The 18,553-nt window shown below is 35.5% G+C and overlaps 1 pseudogene; it reads left to right on the top strand.

The window, feature by feature from the left end:
• The first annotated feature begins 575 nt into the window (after positions 1-575).
• Positions 576-8,277, top strand: LOC134379146 (transcription factor BTF3-like; annotated as a pseudogene).
• Positions 8,278-18,553: the final 10,276 nt, after the last annotated feature.

The following is an 18,553-nucleotide window of genomic DNA, read 5'->3' on the forward strand; positions in this document are numbered from 1 at the left end:
GTTGGGGATAACTGGGTGCGGGACACAGGGTACAAATGCAATTTGTGGTAATAGGCATGCTGCCAGTATGAATCCAGCCTTCACATCTTGGGCACGAGGGGTGACAGTCATCGTTGTATTTCATGAATATTCATAACCAATAAAAAATATATATAATATATAAAAAAAGGAAAAAAGAAAAAGATTGCCAAATTTTAAGCAGTTTCAGAGCAATTACAAGCCTTCTTACTTTTATCAATCATATGTTCTCAATTTCTCAAATTCCATTTATTTTCATAATAAGTGGTCAACAAAACAAGAAGTAAATCTCTCTGTATAATAAATGGAAAGGAAATGACAGTAATAAATAAGAACTGAAGTAAGACTTCAAACAGTTCGTGTTCTCTTTTTTTTAAGGATAATTTTTGAATCATTTGAAACAGTGGAAATGATTGGTAAACCTTTAGGAATATGAAATCAATTACAGTCACATGCATTTTCAGTGGTGGTCAGAGCAATGTGCTATGCCATACAGCTTAGGTGTGTAGTAGGCTATACCATCTAGGTCAGTGTAAGTACACTCTGATGTTCGCACAATGATGAAATCACCTAACAGTGCATTTGTCAGGAGGTATGCCCATCGTTAAGTGGAGTCTAACCAGCTTTGGGAAAACATAGCACCTAGCTCTCTATTCATTGGAATATTTCTTCTATGCACCCTCAAAATGATGAATTTTTATTTCCTAGGTTACTGAATACATGCCTTTGAATCGAGCCTCAATCAGTAAGGACTTAATGAGCATCTATATGTACTTTGTGTAATGTGCACGTCTTTTTTTAACAAAAGCACAACCAGATGTTTTTAAGTATGTTATTTTACCATTTATTTTGATAACATTAAATATTTACTGCCAACATTTCAAAATTTTGTAAACAGTATTTGAGATTGTTATTTTAAGTACTAAAAAATGTTTAGTGAGCTACTTGTTTCCTAAATCAAAATCATTTCATTTTTAACTTAAAAACTTGAATTCTCTTTTATCAAGTGTGTAATTGTGACCTGATCGCACTGGGTTTTTTAGACACACATGTCACTACAAGATATAAAATATTTTGGAGCATTAATGTACCAATAAATTATTTTAAATATTTTTGTGAGATTTTACTCTGGAAGAACAAATGTATTTGCAGATTTCTTCCTAGAGCAGTTGAGGTTTGGCAGTTAAAATCTTTCCGTTTTTGGCAACTCTGAGAAAAAGAGTATTGCATTATATTCGAAGTTTATGTTTCTGGATATGAAGTTTAATTTGTAGGTCCATCAGCATGATTCAGTCACATTCAAGAGGAAGAACTTAGTGGAGAAATCAAACCATGTCTGATTAACAATAAATCTGCCTTTATAACCATATAAAGCTGCTGAACTTAAGAACCATTGTAGGTAAAAACCATCAAAGTAAACAAAGATTTACATTTCAGAGCATTTTTTTTTTTTTTTTTTTTTTTTTTTTTACCAAAAACAAAAGCTAATGCAGTATTTGGAAGCGGAGAGGGAAAATCACAGACATACCAAAAACCAACAGATGCCTGAGAGCAATAAATTTTAGGAATGTTCATGTTAAAAATAGTTTGTGATGTTCAGATCTCTCAGATACTTTGGTATGCTATTTTGGAGGAAAAATGTATATTCTAGGTGCAAAATGTAGATTCAAAATACATCTCTAAACATATCTGAAAAAACATAAATAAATAACAACTTGAGATGCCCAGAATCTCAGGAGTCAAATCTCCCTTGCATAATGAATTTGGAGCATTTACCTATGTTAAAATGGTACTTCTACAGTTCTGTTGTGTTTACAAAATTATGAAGGTCAATAACAAACTAGAATTAGCATCATTCACCAGAGGACCTTCAGAAACTTTGCTTAACTTCACCAGATTAAGGTCTTTTGAAAACAAATGGAGAGTTACTAGGCTTACTGTTTGCTGATAAGACAAAAGGATTGCCATTTCATTTGTTCTATTTGCATTTTTCTTAACATGCACTTGAAATATCCACAGCTGAGAATGTGTTGCTTTCGAATTTAAATAAGCAGATGAACCATATCCTCCTAATCCAATATTCATTTTACTCCTTTATTGACTCCTCTTTCTAAATAGCAGGACACACCACTGTCTCTTTCTCCTACACAAAAGAAAGTCATTGAAGTGTCAGAAATTTACAGCTGATCCATAACTTCAGAAAACAGAGCCCTGGTAACTCTTAGGCGTTTTACACCTGCCTCTAATTTAATCACCTACTGTGACTGTTGCTCAACACCAAAATAACTCAAGTAGTCTTCATCTGCCAGGAAAAAAAAAAAAGGAATTCTTAAGAAGGAAGCTTACTAAGAGAATTTTAACTACTCTGACACATCTCTAAGAAAAAAAACTTAAAAGCTATTTTTCAAGTGATTAACATTGATTAATTCACAACTAAAAAGATCATTTGCATAATTTTAGAATATATAATTAACTCCATGATTTGTCTGAACATTTCAGACATAAAGAGTTTAGTTTTCTGAGGTTTTGTCCCCCCTCGATCAATTTACTATTTATACCTACACTTAATGTAGCTAAATCAAGGTGTTAGTGGTCTGAGTAATGTTGGGTAGAAGGAGAGTGGACAGTGTAGAGGTTAGATAAAGGGTTTCGGGTCAAAGATCTGAGTTCCAATGCGGCCTTTCCACCTACTATGTGACTTTTCTTTCCTTATCTGCAAATTAGGGATAAAATCCCAACCTCAAAAAGTTTTATAGTTATGAAATGACATAATGTATGTTACATATTTAGCCTATAACTACATCAATAATCACTTTCTGGTATAATTACTCTCCTGATGATAGTGACTTTCAGTGTTTTATCACGGCCTTTATATAGATTCCAAGGTCATGCTAAATTCATAGAACACTTAGTATTTCATTCAGTATCACCAATGGTAGACTAGAGAAAGTGAGACGTGACATGGAAATGGCAATAGAGGGTCTGTCTCTCCAGAATGTCTTCTCACTTCCCAAAATCATGTGCCTAATCACAGTGTTGATAAAGATTCATGTATGTATTGTGCTTCACATTTAACAAAATCTTCTATATATATATATAATATATAAATATATATATAATATATATATATATATATATCTGCATAAGTTTGCATATAACCAGGCTAGCCCTACAGAGAAGTGAGGGTAAACAAAGAATGAACAGAGGTACATGGAGCTGGCAGACAGGAAGCAAAAAAGAGATGGGATAGCTGGGAATTTGCAACTTCAGCACAAACTCCATAAATATTCTAATTAGCAATAGCAAGTGGGTGCTTACAATAATAAAAGCTAACATTTATTGAATGCTTATTTGAGGCAGATCCATGTTTAGGGAGCCCTGAAACTCACATGATTTGTGGGACTATTTATAAGAAAAAGAATACAAAAATATAAGTACAAGTTCAAGTACAGAAGTTTAAAAGGTGTCCATACAATTGAGGATAATAAGCTTAAGCCTTATTAGCTTCTTGGTAAATCTACTTCTGGTGTTCAGCCCCATAATAGTCAACAAAAAACATGCTACCAAATCAGACAGCTGCAGTCAACATCCTGGCTCTGCTCTATGGACTGTATCTATTTGGGCCACATTCTTTTCTTTTTCTCATCAAGCCTAATTTCCTTATTTCAAAGTTAGAATAATGATGCCCAGGTAACTATGCTTTGGTGAAGTTGAGAATAATGTATTTATAAGATAAGTGGTAGGTAAATTTCATTATCATGACTATTATTATTAATAGTTTTATCATCGTTTTACTTACAAGTAGGGGAAACTATGAAATCTGACCACCATCCCAAAGAGAGAATAAGTAAAAGCAGATTCCATCACAAATTTGTCTGACTGCAATGTGCATGCTCTTAAGCACTGTATAGTACTCTACTCTCTTCAAACTCAGAGTGGAAGTGGTCTTCTGAAAATATCTAAAACTTTGAAGAGGAATGAAAAAATATATGGTTATTTTAGTACTCTTCCTTGTTAATATCTAGTTTCAAAGAAGAACTAAACCCTAGAGAATGTAGCAAATGCCAATCTACATTCCCAATTCATGAACCAAGGCTGATTCCAAATACCGAAAAATATGGCTAGAGACATGCTTCATGAAAACTCATACGCTGCACTGTCACTGAGGAGGTTTTCTTAAATTCCTGTGTATTCATAAATTTCAATGAGGTCTAGGGAAATTTTTTCAACAGTTTTCCTAAATAAGCTTGCTCAGAAAATTGGAATAAAAATATCTTTTAAATTTTAAATATAGTAAAACTTTAAGATGTCTCCACCTTGGGAATGATGCAGAAAAAGTGTGAGAGTATATCTGGCTGTTGTATAACTTTACCCAGGTCAAGTCCAACATAGAATCTCGTGTTCCCAAGCTTCAATATCGTCAAATCGACTAAAGGTAAATATATGCTTGTAAATTATAAGAGTGAGATTCTTGAAATATAGAGTTTTCACAAAGTCTGTGACACTTGTCACAGACAGCCTCAAGCTTAGCTTGAAATCTGCAGGTTAAAATGGTTCAAAGCCGTACCATTTCCTTGGCTTGTTTCTCTATACAAATTAACCTTATTTCTGGGGTAAGATGACATTTTAGAATACACAGACCACACCAAAACATTATTGAAATATTGGTCAATAAAAGAACCACAAGTAAATCTAAAGGAAAACTCAGCACAAGGCCTGGTTCCTTCCAATTTAGAAGAGTTATGGAGGAAGGTAGGTAACAACATGAGGGTTTGTAACTAGACAGGGTCAAAATTTGATGTCTCTTTATGTCTTGGTTTTCTTTTCTCCAAGATGGAGCTCACAACAAATAGACCTCATTAGGTTATTCTTAGTATTAAATCAGTTAATGCATGGCACGTGCTTAGGGCAGTACCTGGTGTATGGGCGCACATTCAATAATTACCCATCTTGCTACTTTAAATGTATTGTTCCTGCCATGAATTAACCTAAAATAAACAAATGAAAAGCAGTCTTTTGATCAACACTCCCAATATTTGCTTGGGATGGTTTTCTGTTTATCCTGCCCTATGGCTCTTTTCTCATCTTGCTTCTCAGTTCTCTGGATAACCAAGAGAAGAGAACAATCTCCTTAGACATACATACTCTTATTCTTCAACATATTTTGAATTCTGCAGTTATGAATAATAGCCACTCTAGAGCACGTTACCTTCTGACAGGAGAGCATGGAACACAGACCTAAGGCATGTCAATGACTAGTACAAAAAATATGCCCAAAGGAGAATAAACTTGAAGGACTTACTATTTTTGGTTTAAATACTTAATACAATGCTACAGTAATCAAGACAATTTTCTGTTAACAAAAAAGTAGATGTATTGACTAATGAAACAGAATGGAGAGTGCAGAAAGAGACCCACACATATGTGGTCAATTATATTATGACAAACACATCAGGCAAACTTACTGCTAGATAGGAGAATAAGTTCTAGTGTTTTTTAGTACTGTTAGTTGACTATAATTAACAATAATTTATTGTATATTTTGTATCGTATATTTTAAAATCTCTAGGAGAGAGGATTTTGAATGTTCCCAGCACAAAGAAATGGTAAATATTTGAGGTGATGAATATGCTAATTACCCTGATTTGATCATTACCATTTTATACATGTATCAGAGTATCACTCTGCATTCCATCAATATGTATAATTATTACATGCCAATTAAAAAAATTTTAAATGTGTTAGGCAATTCAATGTGGAAAGGATTGTCTATCAATGAATGGTGCTGGATCAACTATGTGTCTCTATATTTTTTAAAAAAAGAATATCACTGCAACTTTAACCATATATAGACCTAAAAAAAATTTTGTAGAAGAAAACATAAGAGAAAATCATTGTGATCTTGGGATAGACAAAGTTTTCTTAGATAGAACAAAAAAAGCATGAAACATGAAAGAAAAAAACAGTATATTGAATTTTATCAAAATAAAAACCTTTGCTCTTCAAAAGATGCCATTAAGAAAACAACAATAATGCACACTGGGAGAAAATATTTACAATACATATGTCACACAAATTACCTAAGTACAGAATATATAAAGAGTTCTTATAACTCAATAATAGGAAAAATTAACCAAATTAAACAATGGGCAAAAGATTTGAGCACAGAATTTGCAACAGAAGATATATAATAAGCATTTAAAAAGTCTTTAAAATTATTAGTCATTACAGAAATTTAAATCAAAACCACAATGAAATATTACTACACTACTATTAGAATGGAGAAAAGTAAAACAGCTGACCAGACCAAGTATTGGCAAGAACGTGAAGCAACTGGAACACTCGTGCACTGCTGGGCAGATTGCAAAATAGCCCAGTCACTTTGGAAAGCAGTATTTCAGCTACTTAAAAATTTAAATAATAAACCTACTACATAAGTACATGCCCATGTAAGGACCTGTACATCAGTGTCCATTGCAGCTTTATTGGAGATAATTCAAAAATGGAAATGACTCAAATGTTCATCAATAGGTAAATGGATAAACAAATTGTGGTATATCCATTACATGCAATATCGTTCAGAAATAAAAAGAACTGTTGATACATGTGTATCAATCCATTTTGTGTTGCTACAACAGAACACCTGAGACTGGGTAATTTATAAAGAACAGAGGTTTATTTGGCTCACAGTTCTGGGACAGCCGCATCTGGCACGGGCCTCAGGCTGCTTCTACTCATGGTGGAAAGTGGCAGGGTGCTGACAGGTACGAGCAGATCACATGGCGAGAGGAAGCAAGAGAGAGAGAGAGAGGAGGTGCCAGGGTCTTTTTAAACAACCAGCTCTCGTTGGAACTAATGGAATGAGAACTCACTCACTACCCCCATCCCCAAGGAGAGGATTAATCCATTCATGAGGGATCCACCCCCATGACTCACAAATAGCTCCCAACACTGCCATATTGGGGATCAGATTTCCACATGAGTTCTGGGAGGACAATACATCCAAACTCTATCAACATGCAACAGTGTGGATGAATCTCAAAATTATTATACAGAATAAAAGAAAGCAGACAAGAAAGAGTACGTACTGCATGATAACATTTACATAAGATTATAGAAAATGTAAACAATCTATAGTGACAGAAATCAGATCAGTGTTTACTGGGGAACTGGGAGTAGAAAAAAGTGTGGAGGGGGGGTGACAAAATTGTTTCTGTATTGATTGTAGTAATGAATTCAGGGGTACATACGTATGCCAAAACTCATCAAAATGTACAATTTAAACATGTGCAGTTTATTGTGTGTCAATTCTACCTCGATAAATTTGTAAAAAAAAAAAAAAAGAAAAATATCTTCAGGAAAACATGGCCCATTTTTTATTTCCTTCTGATAGTGAATTAGAAATTAAGAATAAAACTACTAAAATTTGTAGCTTGTGGGGTCTTCAAAAAGTTCATGAAAATATTAGTATCATCTTTTAATTTTATTTTTTCATGAACTTTTTGAATTACCCACATATAGAAAGCAGAAAGCCTGATGGAGGTTTTCCCCTATCTTCTTTAAGACACAAACATGGCTTTTGGAGGACAAGAGTGGTGGTGGGAAGTTCCCTGAAGTAGTGAGACAGCGAGGGACAGGGCTGAGCAGAGGGAGGTACTATCACCAGCAGGAGCACCTGCTCAGGCTGACTCTCCAGGCTGACTCTCCCTATGAGGTCGAGCCAGGGGTGGCTGCCCTGGGGGTGAAGCAAAGTGACTCTTCCTCTACATCAGGGCAGAACCTGAGGACCGGAGCCTCAGATGAAAGAAACTATCATGAACCAGGAAAAACTTGCCAAACTGCAGGCCCAAGTACGCATTAGTGGGAAAAGAACTGCTGGCAGAAAGAGGTGGTTCATAGAACAGCTACAGCAGGTGATAAAAACTCTAGTTCCCTTAGGGAAGTCAGGGATAAACAATATCTCTGGTACTGAAGTGAATATGTTTACAAACCAAGAAACAGTGATACACGTTACCAACCCTAAAGTTCAGGCATATCTGGCAGCCAACACTGTTTCACCGGTACAGGCCATGCTGAGACAAAACAGCTGAGGAAATGCCACCAGCATCTCAAACCAGCTGGGTGCAGACAGTCTGCCCAGTTAAGGAGAGGGGCTGAAGTTCTGCCGAGTCTGTGGATGGAAAAGCACCACTTGCTACTGGAGAGGAGGATGAGGATGGAGTTCCAGATCTTGTGGAGAATTTTGATGAGGCAAACTGAACTGGGTGAACTTCTGCAGAAGATAAAACTTGAAGAGGTTCCTAGGAGCTGCTATTATGACTGCTTTTTAAAATTGTTTTGTTTATGGATCTGATACCATCTACATCTCTAATATTTTTAAGCCCAAGCCCCTTGGACTCTGCATCTCTTTTTATTTTTTGCTTATACACAATTCATTCTTTGCAACTAATTATGCTAAAGAAGACTGGGAATAAAGTTTGAAACAAAAGTTAGTAAATTTTTTTTAATGCGTTTGGAGAGGCTGATTGAATGGCTGGATGGCTGGAGCGGAAGAGTAGAGAATGATGTGATTTAAGGTAGCTCTTTGAGGAAGCACTAAAACTCCACTTCTATATGGGAGACTGGAACCAGTTTATTGTGAGAAGACCAGAAAGAGAAGTGAGTTGGAATTCAGAAGAGATTAAAATAAAGAGGACATAAAAAAATACTGTAGAATTTTGATACTTTGGCCCCATCCCTGAAAGTCTTCCTGAAGTCATTCTTTGACCCACAAAGTGCCAGAGCTCATAGATCAGAAGAACTCTGTGAGAGTCAATGTGCAAGTGCCCAGAAGCTGTGTGCACCCAGATAACCCACATGAGCTCTCAAGCAGGGGAAACAATTGGTCTGGCCAGGCTGCTCATCCCTTGGGTAGAACCATCATAGTATCTGAGCCTCACCTCCTGATTAGTTCTCTGTGTCCAAGATGTCAAATTGTTGGAGCTACCTCCAGATGTCATCTTCCTATCATATCCCAGGATTCTTAGAAATGCCCTGGGCTTCATTGGGCACATATCAGAGTGGCAGAAGAGAAACTTTGAATTACTGTACATTAGAACCAAACTGAGAAAAGGTGGAAGCATTCTAAACTTGGAATAGAGGGGTCACATATAGAATTAATATTTAAAACAAGTTATATGTAAACTAAACTATATATATAGTTTTAACCTACAGTGTTACTTTGGTTATTTCTAATTGCTATTTTTCTATCTTTATAAAACACTAATTTAGGTAGATATATAGATCAAATAGACTTAATTGGCCAACTGAAATCAAGAATCTGATGGTCCAAATGGTCAGGCCAGGTAAGTAGCACACCTTGTAGATTCCTGTCTGACGTAGACTTACTCCTGTCTAGTTCTATTTCAACTCACATTTCACCACTGAACAATTTTTCTACATCATCAGGTACAGAGCATGCATTCATTTGGGTTAAAGTGACTGTTTAAGTCTTTGAGATTCCGTTTTCAGTAGGATTAAATTAGGTTTATCAGTTTGCTATTACTGCAGGGTTATACCTTTGCAATGAAAACACATATACACAAAACAAAAGCCACCGAAGAAAGTTCCATAGAACAAAATGATAGGATGAAATATAAAAAAAATCAGTCATCTGGAAAGAAACTTACACATCACAGTGAGTGAAACGTAAAAATAAAAACTCGAACTCTTGATAAACAAATCATGAAAAAAGGTAGAACATGTGTTCTTTCTGTGGTTTTCCCTCTTCAGAACAATAATTTCATACTTTTATTTCATTTTATGCTACTATGCTAACCACATTTTATGTGGTTTTGTTTTGAAATGAGCATTCAAGTTTCTTATTACAAAGGTTAATATAAATGGGAAAACAAAACAAAGGAATGACCCTATTGTCATAGTTGTTTTTATTGGCTTTGAAGTATTGCTGAAGTATTATTTTACATCAGTTAAGTACAGTACCACTTAAATGATTTTCCAAACTGGGCTAAAGTGCTGTGGGCGCCTCTACTTCACTAATTACACAGGACATTGTTTTGGAAAGTGCCTGGGGATTTAGATATATACAAAAATGATCATTTAACTCTGGTGTTCATTGCCTGCATGACCCTGAGAAAATTCATATATATTTCTTTTAATTCTATTCATAACACCAGGATAATAATACTTATATTATGAGATTTGTGAAATTTCAAGGTGATATATAAAAAGTACACCAGGTACTGCTTTCTCCTACACCCAAATGCAGATTTTTGTCTTTTGAATATTTGTTGAGGAAGTTTTGTGCTGAGAATTAGAATAAATTCATTTTTAGACACATTAGGAAGACTAGCATGTGTGGTTACTTGTATTACCCACCACCAGAGGTCAATGAGCATTTGGGTTATTTTCTCTTGTCTTGGAAATTAAGAGGCTGTGTTGCTTTTCTCTTCATAATTAGAGAGGGTGGTAAAAATAGGCTTTCTTCCTCTATTTCTAAAACTGCACCAAGATAAGGAGGAATATCAGTACATAGTGTTAAAGTGCTCAGCCTCTAGAGTTTGCTGCCTGGAACTGAAACCAGCTCTAGCATGTATTAACTTTATGACCTTGGGCAATTTTCTCCACCTCAGTGCCTCAGTTTCTCATCTCTAAAATACATTATTAGTTTGTTTCTAGGTTAAATTTGTTAAGATATATAAAGTATGAAAAGTCATGCCAGGCACAAAGCAAATACTCAAAAAAGAATTGCCATTATTATTTTTCTTGTAGTGTTCCTAGCCTGAAGCCAGCAATTAGCTTTCACTTGAAAAAGGAATCTAATATTCTATTTCCATTCTTTTTTCTTTGGTGGCTGGCTGGTACACCTATTTCCATTCTTGATACTAGAAACATTAATGCAGAGAGGGGATACAAAGTGTGCAGCTGTTCTGCCTTCAATCTTCATTATTCATTCCTTGGGGAAGAGGCGGGGCGAGATAGACTTCCAAAGAGAAAACCCATTGATGAACACAAATGGTTTCCTTTACTGTTATAGTATGAAAATTATATATACATATTTTTTGTTTACTTGTTTTTTAGTTTTGAATTTCATACCATGATGTTTCAAAACAAAGTGTTTTTTTTTTTTGTTATTTTTTTTTATGAAAAAAAAAACACGTAGACTAGTTTGAGAGGAATTGAAAAGTGGGGAGGAGGGAAGGAAAAGCTGCTTCTTTCTATATGTTGTTTATAACAAAACAATATTTCTGAGAAAATTAAAGTGGGGGTAGAGTAATGTGAATGGTTGTGATTCTTTCCTTGTACGCTCTATTTTCTACTCATCAGTATGTCCTGTCAGCTCTTCCTCCAAATATGTTCCAAATACACACCTTCTCACTGTCTTTGTTAGTGTATCTCTGGGCCAATTCCTTATCCTCTTTCTGTGGATTTCAGTAGCACCATTGAACTGTTCTTGCCTGACTATCCTTGCCCTCAGAGTGTATTTGCTACACAGAAGCCCACATGATCTTTCTGAAGTATAAATTATATCACTTCACTACCCTTTTTAAAATTCCAGTGGCTACCAGTAATTCTTACAATAAAAATCTAAACTGGAACATACTGTTTCCCGGATGAGGGCTTTTGCACTTGCTGCTGGAACTCTCTCCCCCAAATCTTCGCACAACCATCCATCTCATTCTTCTGATCTTACTTGATATGTACCTTGTCAGAGAGGCCTTTCCTGACCATCCTGCCTAACGTGTTATTCCCTACTATGATTTATCTTCTTCATAATATTTTCAGTAATTGAAATCATCTTATTTATTTTCAGGTTCACTTTTTAATCCCCTTTATCTAGTCAGGCTGCGTGGAAAGAGGGCTCAGTCTGCTTTATTTCTGAATTGCCAACACCTACACACAATTCATACCTGCAGCCTGACTGCACCATTCCCAGGCACCAGGAGCCACATCTCAAGTGTTAGCACTATTGTGTCATTGAAGTCCAGGCTCCTTCTGGACTTTACTGCCTTTTCTGTCCTTACATATAATTTTGTTAACCTAATAATTACTTTAAAAATATATGCTGTGTCACTTGTAATGAGAGAAATGAAAATATTGTATGTTCTCTTAGAAGGTATATGGAAGGCTGTAATACAATCCAGATGGGTCTGAAAGATTCTGTGTCCCTGACCTATCTAGTTACCTCTTTGCTTGGCTTCAGGCTTATGTCAGAGGCATAAAACACCTCCCTGAAACATACCTGTCAGTCAAACCTGTTTTCAGAGATTACAAAAGAAAAGAATACATGTTTACATGATAACTACATTTTCCCCAAATATTTGTATTGCTTTCTTATCTGTAAACACCATATCTGCTTGCTGTCTATCCACAAAATGAAAATATTTTTCTAGTTTTATATAAATATACTTTTAATTTGCCAAACAGTTGAGACAGTATATGTATGTGTGTCTGTGTGCGTGTGTGTGTGTGTATATATATATATATATTCAAGTTATCAAATTGATTACAATTATTCACTTAAACATATCATACACTCTTACATAACTACTGACTATATTATTGATCCACTGTTCTTAAGAAAACCCTATGCAAAGACAAAATTGTGTCAGTTCTGTCTCATAAAATATTTGTGATTGTCATTTCAAAGCAGTATCTATAACTCATTAAGGGACACTAGATATTTTCATCCCTTACTTAGAATTTATGGGTCTGGATCTCTGACAAATAGACCTATTAATTGTATAAATTACTAATTATACTTCAAATTCTTATTACTACAAAATGACTGCACTGTACAGCCAGAAAATCACAGACCTGCAGCTGTGAGGTTAAAGAATATAGTTAATAATTTCGGGTGAAAGTATGACAAGTTTTGATGTCATTGAAGTGTTAAATTAAAACTCAAGAATTGGCTATATAAAAATAAGATTGTGTGGTAAAATACACTGTTAAAAAAAAGAGAAATTTCTCTGGGAGAAAGGATAACAGAAGACCAATAGGAGGAAATCGATTTGGAGGAAAGCAGCTGTATCTTCCATCTGCACTGTCACAAGAGAAAACTCTAAACATTACATCGCAGCAGAATTTTTACCTCTCAATTGTGGACACAAGAAAAGCAAATCCCGCTTCAGTAGTTGGTTTATAAGCATTATTCTTTCTGATTTTAATGAGAGGATTTTAGAAAGGAAGGATCAGACATTTAATACAATTTAGCACACTGAAGAAAGGACGGATAACAAGGGACAGAGGAGGTCTTCCGCAAATACACACTGATGTCCGCACCAGAGAACAGAGAGGCCTCCAATAATAATGATTCCATAATATGAGATACAGTTACTAGAATGAAGCAACAAAAGATGAGTATCCCAATGATTATATGAAGAAAAGAAAAATGGTATGTGATCTGTCTCAAGATGGAAATATAGTGTTTGTTATGCAAATACAATATTTAATGAGCTTGTGAATTGGATTGTGGAATTTATTGGACTTGAAAGAAAATAAATAAAGTGACTAGGTAGCCTGGATTCTTCTTACACTAGGGATTTTATTATATCTTACGTGGTGAATTTATACATAAAATAGGTTTCTAGCTTCTGGTTAGTTGTGTCAAACTGACAGGACAGAACGTTATGCCTTTAGTCAAAGTGTGATGGAAGGAAAGATGCTTTCAAATGAACAATGCCTTCTAACACTGAAGAATCTCTCAACTAACCGGAATTGCCCTAAGTCAGAGAGAGGAGAAGTTGTGGTAGAAACTGAGGAGGCTTGTTATAAAAATATTTCGTTTGAGGTGTCAGAGGAGATTTTGAATTGTATGTCTAGAAAGAGCTGGAAATTTGGAAATGAATTTCCATACAAGAAAAAATAAAAATTAGCAAGGGAATATTTTGAATAAGGACTTTGTATTGCTTTGCACATACAGTATAACATAGCAACCATATGTGGGCGTAATGTAGATCAGAAGCTAATTTCACATACCTTTTTAATTGTCCCAAGTATCCTATAAGTATTATCTCCATGTCACAGACAAAGCGGGGGCAGAGTGAAATAAGGAGTCCTTCCCTAAATCACACAACTGACAAGTAACAGAATCAAGAGTTAAAATCAGGTTTACTGATTCCAAGTTTTCTCGACTTCATTTATGCTACAGCTGACTGAGGTGAACGATGAAGAGAAAGAAGAAAAGGTCAAGAAAGAGCCTCAGACAAATTCATGACTCAGAATTAAGTTAGCATGAATTTTCAGTCAGCATAATTTTGAGAGTTTATCCAGCAAAGCCCAGCAACCTGGGAATAAAACTTGAAAAACAGATGGTGGAGTGATTCACTGTTGAAGACTGGCAAGTCAACACTGTGCAAGGTTAAATGTACAAGGGGTTTCCTAAGGTGGTAATGAGCGCATCACTGGAAAGTGGGAACATGTTGGCAGAAGGGCACGTGAAGCCAGAAGGTGACTGGTAGACTAAGAACTTGGAAAAGCCTTGACTGCCTCCCTGCCACTATTGAAGCTCAAAATATCAGGTTTTCATTTTCTCAGCCTCTTTTGATTCTAGAGCACAGGTGCATTTGAGGCATTCTAAAGTTGGTTCTGCAGGATTTAGGGCAATTCTGACAGCTTCCTAATTTCTTCTCACTAGATTTCACTTGAGCTTAATTAGGACATTTTTTTTTTCTTTTTTCATACTGATATAATACTTGATCACTTTTTCTACCTTCCCTCTCATCCAAATCCCTTAAAATTGCAGAATGTATTTAAAACCAGTAAAGGATGTGATTCAGCTTCCAAGAAATTGGGAGAAACTATTAGAAGACAGAAAATAGATGCCATTGGTTACACTTGAATACAGCAAACCATAAGCTTAAAACATGCTCAGAAGGAAACCATTGAAAAGTTATAGAGTAAGAACAGGTCCAAAGATGTTCATAGTTATAAGTGTATATGTGGAAACAGAATTGGCTTCCAAGCACAATCATGTGGGCAATTAATGAGCTTTACCCAAACAAAACTGGCAGGCCAAGCAGAGTTCTCTCTCTTTTCTCATATATGGAACACCGAGTATTAGGAGTTGCACTGATCCCTAAGATTTAAAAAAAAAAAAATTAGGCTCATTCTCAAGAGAAAGTGAACCCGCTGTCTAGGAGTGGCTTTTTAGGTGATGTAGGTGGTTCTGGGAGAGAAGCAGAGGCTAGCTTGGCAGAATGTTGGACCCCCAGGGTGGGAAAAAAGGCTTCAAGCTGAAGAAGAGGGAATCCATTTTCCTACTTTCTCCGGACACAGCCTTTTGAAAGTGCAGCTAGACTGTAAACATCCCTTATCCAACTACACAGAGACCACAGTTTTTCACCTTACCCAGAACATCAGTTTGGCTACGTAAGCTGCATTTAGCTGAAGCAAAAGTCCAAAAAAGTAAAGCATGTCTTTGTATTGTTTGTATGTCTTTTCATTTTAGTGTGCTTTAAACTAAATCATTCAGATACCAGTTATTTATACTTTATATCTAACTACCAATGAATGACCTTTATAAAAAAAAAAATTCCGGCATTAAAAAGCAAGTTTATTTAATGTTTAGCAGGATCTTTTCAATTTCTCTGAAGTTGTATAAGATCAGTGTTTTCTAGATTTCCCTTATCACAGTGTCAATAGATAAAAGTACAAAAAAAAATTAGTTTAAAGATCAATTTGGCTTTTACTGGTTCTTCTAGAATTAGGCAACATCTTATTCTATAAAATAGAATGGGTGTTCCGATGAGCTGAGCAGAGGAGTTGGAAGTGGGCTTTATCGGGAGAGAAAGGCAGAACAAAGCAGAAACAAGGAATAAAAAACAGGTTGGTCCTTAAAAAGTTAATTTCTTTATAGGGTTAAAAATGGGGACTTCCTTATCATGCCGGCTCAGGTAAATTGGGCTCCTCCTGATGGTTGCTGTGAATCTCCTGGGTTTTTTTGGAAAACTGGCCCATTTAAAAGTTCAATTTGATTACATGGCATTTAGCAGGAGTTACTCCACACTGGTTTGGTCTGTTCTGTTGGCCTAGGGTGGAAGCTCAGTCCAAAACAATCACCTTCCATAAATTTCATTTAACAGTATTTATCACCTATGGAACTTGTGAGGAAACACTCACACAAACACACACACACACACATACACACCCATTCCTGGAGCCCACTCCAGACTTACTTGTGTCAAAATCTTCCTTTTAGCCCACTGAGGAGCTTGGAAATGTAAATCTTAAACAAGTGAGCCTTAAGGAATAATACCAATTTGGGGAATATTACAGAATATAGTACTATCCACAACCACAAGCACACCCATTCATCTGTCCCCATGCACCTACACACACAACATTTATATTTTATTAGAGACTACCCGTCAATGATTTTTATTTCACATTCACTGTTTATTAGTGGTATAAGCTAAGGGTTATGAGTGATTAAGGAGTGATAACTTCTAGTGGGATTAGTTAGTTTTTTGTTGGTTAGTATTATTGTTCTCAAATTTCAGGAGGCACACTATCATCTTGAAAGTGACTAGAGATGCCCAGCACCCCCCTTCCACCCCCTGCCAGGGTTTCTGATGCAGATAGTAAGGAACGGACAGTAATCTGCACATGTAACAAGCATCCCTAGCTGATTTATCACTTCGAGGAACACGTCTCATCTCTCTCCTTAATTTCCCTCTCTGTGTGTCTCAGCCTAGTCTTTACACCGTTATATTCTTTGTCTTATTTTCTCCTTCACTTTCCTTGACTTACCTAGCTCTCATCAAGTGATCAGAAATATAATGTAGTAAATGTCATATCTATTTTGGTGGTAATTATCAACACTATTTGTGAATGCTCTATGGTTTTAGCACCAGCAAAATGAAAAGCTCTGCAAAGATATTCCCAGTGTCTTTAAAATAAAAAAAAAAAAAAAGGTAAGTGAAAATAAACTGGTCAAGAGTAAGTAAATCAGTGGTTCTCATTGCTGGCTGCACATTAAATACACCTAAGAAGCTTTTAAATCGATCCCCAGGGATTCAGATTTATTTGGTTGGGTATACTACCATAGATTAGTATTTTCTTTGAATTCCTAAGTGCAGTTTTCTTTGAAATTCTTATCACTGCAAGAGTTGAGAGGCTATATAAGGGTAATGATGAGGAAAGACATACGTCTGAGACCTAAAGACAATGGATGGAAAATTTAAAGAAAAGAAGGAAGAAAAAGATAATTATACATACATACATATATATGTGACAGAAGTTAAAATAGAAAAAAAGCATTGTTAAGGGAAAGAGAGGAAGAAATAAATGAAAATAAATAGTACTTCCTCAATATCTGCTAAATAAATAAATAAATAAGGGAAGTTTAAGTAGAATTGAGTATAAAGTATTTTAGATGAATTACAAAGAGGTGAGGCAAAGGAACATTCAATACTTTTCACTCCAGAGATAATGATTCATTCCTTTTACCAGACTAAGACCCAGAAAAGGAGCAAAAGTCAGAGTGTAGCAAGGGATATTTTTATGAATGCCTATGCAAAAAGTGAGAAGAAAGTGACAGGCAGATGGATGGATATTTTGAACTAATAAATTTCAAAGCTCAGAGCAGATAGGGACAAACTAAACCAATCTCAAGAGCACAATTAAGGGTAAGAAAAATCACTGCCAACAGTATTAAGCCTGAGAGGCCTCTCAACAGGTCATAGAAGGTTTATATTAGGCATAATCAGAAACAAAACAAAAGGAGACAAAAGGAAAGCCTTGCACTGCCAGAGTAAAGGGGGATTAGAGACTTCTGTTTGGGCATGCAGAAAGGACACTTCACAAATATCACAGCTATCTTTTGTTTCAACAGCAGGGATATGTCTAAGTTGGTTGAAATTACTGAATATAAAATGATGGAAAAATTACAAATGACACTACAAATCTGCACCAAAAAACCCACAAAATCCTGAAAGATAAGAAAACCTCATTCTTAGAAAACCCTTCAGTCCGAAGGATCTGTAAATCCAGATAAATCAAATTATTTTTTGATTATATATAGGAAGATAAGGAGGCTCATTAAAAATTTCCTCATAAGAGAAGACACTGAGGACAACTATTCACACCTTGACAGTGAAAATATCAAATCTTCTAATCAAGTCAATTTGAGATGACTCTCCCAAAATAGAAATTTTAATTCTAAATTAATCACAATCTTTAATATAATAAAACTATTGTGCACACATGGGCATGTCTCGTCCCCCCACCCTGCACACACACCTCTGACTCTAGGTCAAAACCTTCATTATTTCCTGGTCCCCACCACCTGCCTCTTCTATATTACACAGTCTGCTGTTCTGGAGACAGAGTATTTGCGACAATTTGAAATGTGATAATACATCAAATGAGCTCTGTAAATTGTGATACATACATTATAGTTCTATTTGTTTTCTGACTTTGTAAAAATTTTTCATCAAGCTAAAAATGCAAGAAAAAAGAAATGAATAAAAAGTTAGTTCCATTTTCTGGAAAAACCATACCATTATCACATACAATTTTATTCTTCCAAATG

This window comes from Cynocephalus volans, chromosome 5 (assembly GCF_027409185.1).
Source record: "Cynocephalus volans isolate mCynVol1 chromosome 5, mCynVol1.pri, whole genome shotgun sequence".
In the NCBI taxonomy this organism is placed as follows: Eukaryota; Metazoa; Chordata; class Mammalia; order Dermoptera; family Cynocephalidae; genus Cynocephalus; species Cynocephalus volans.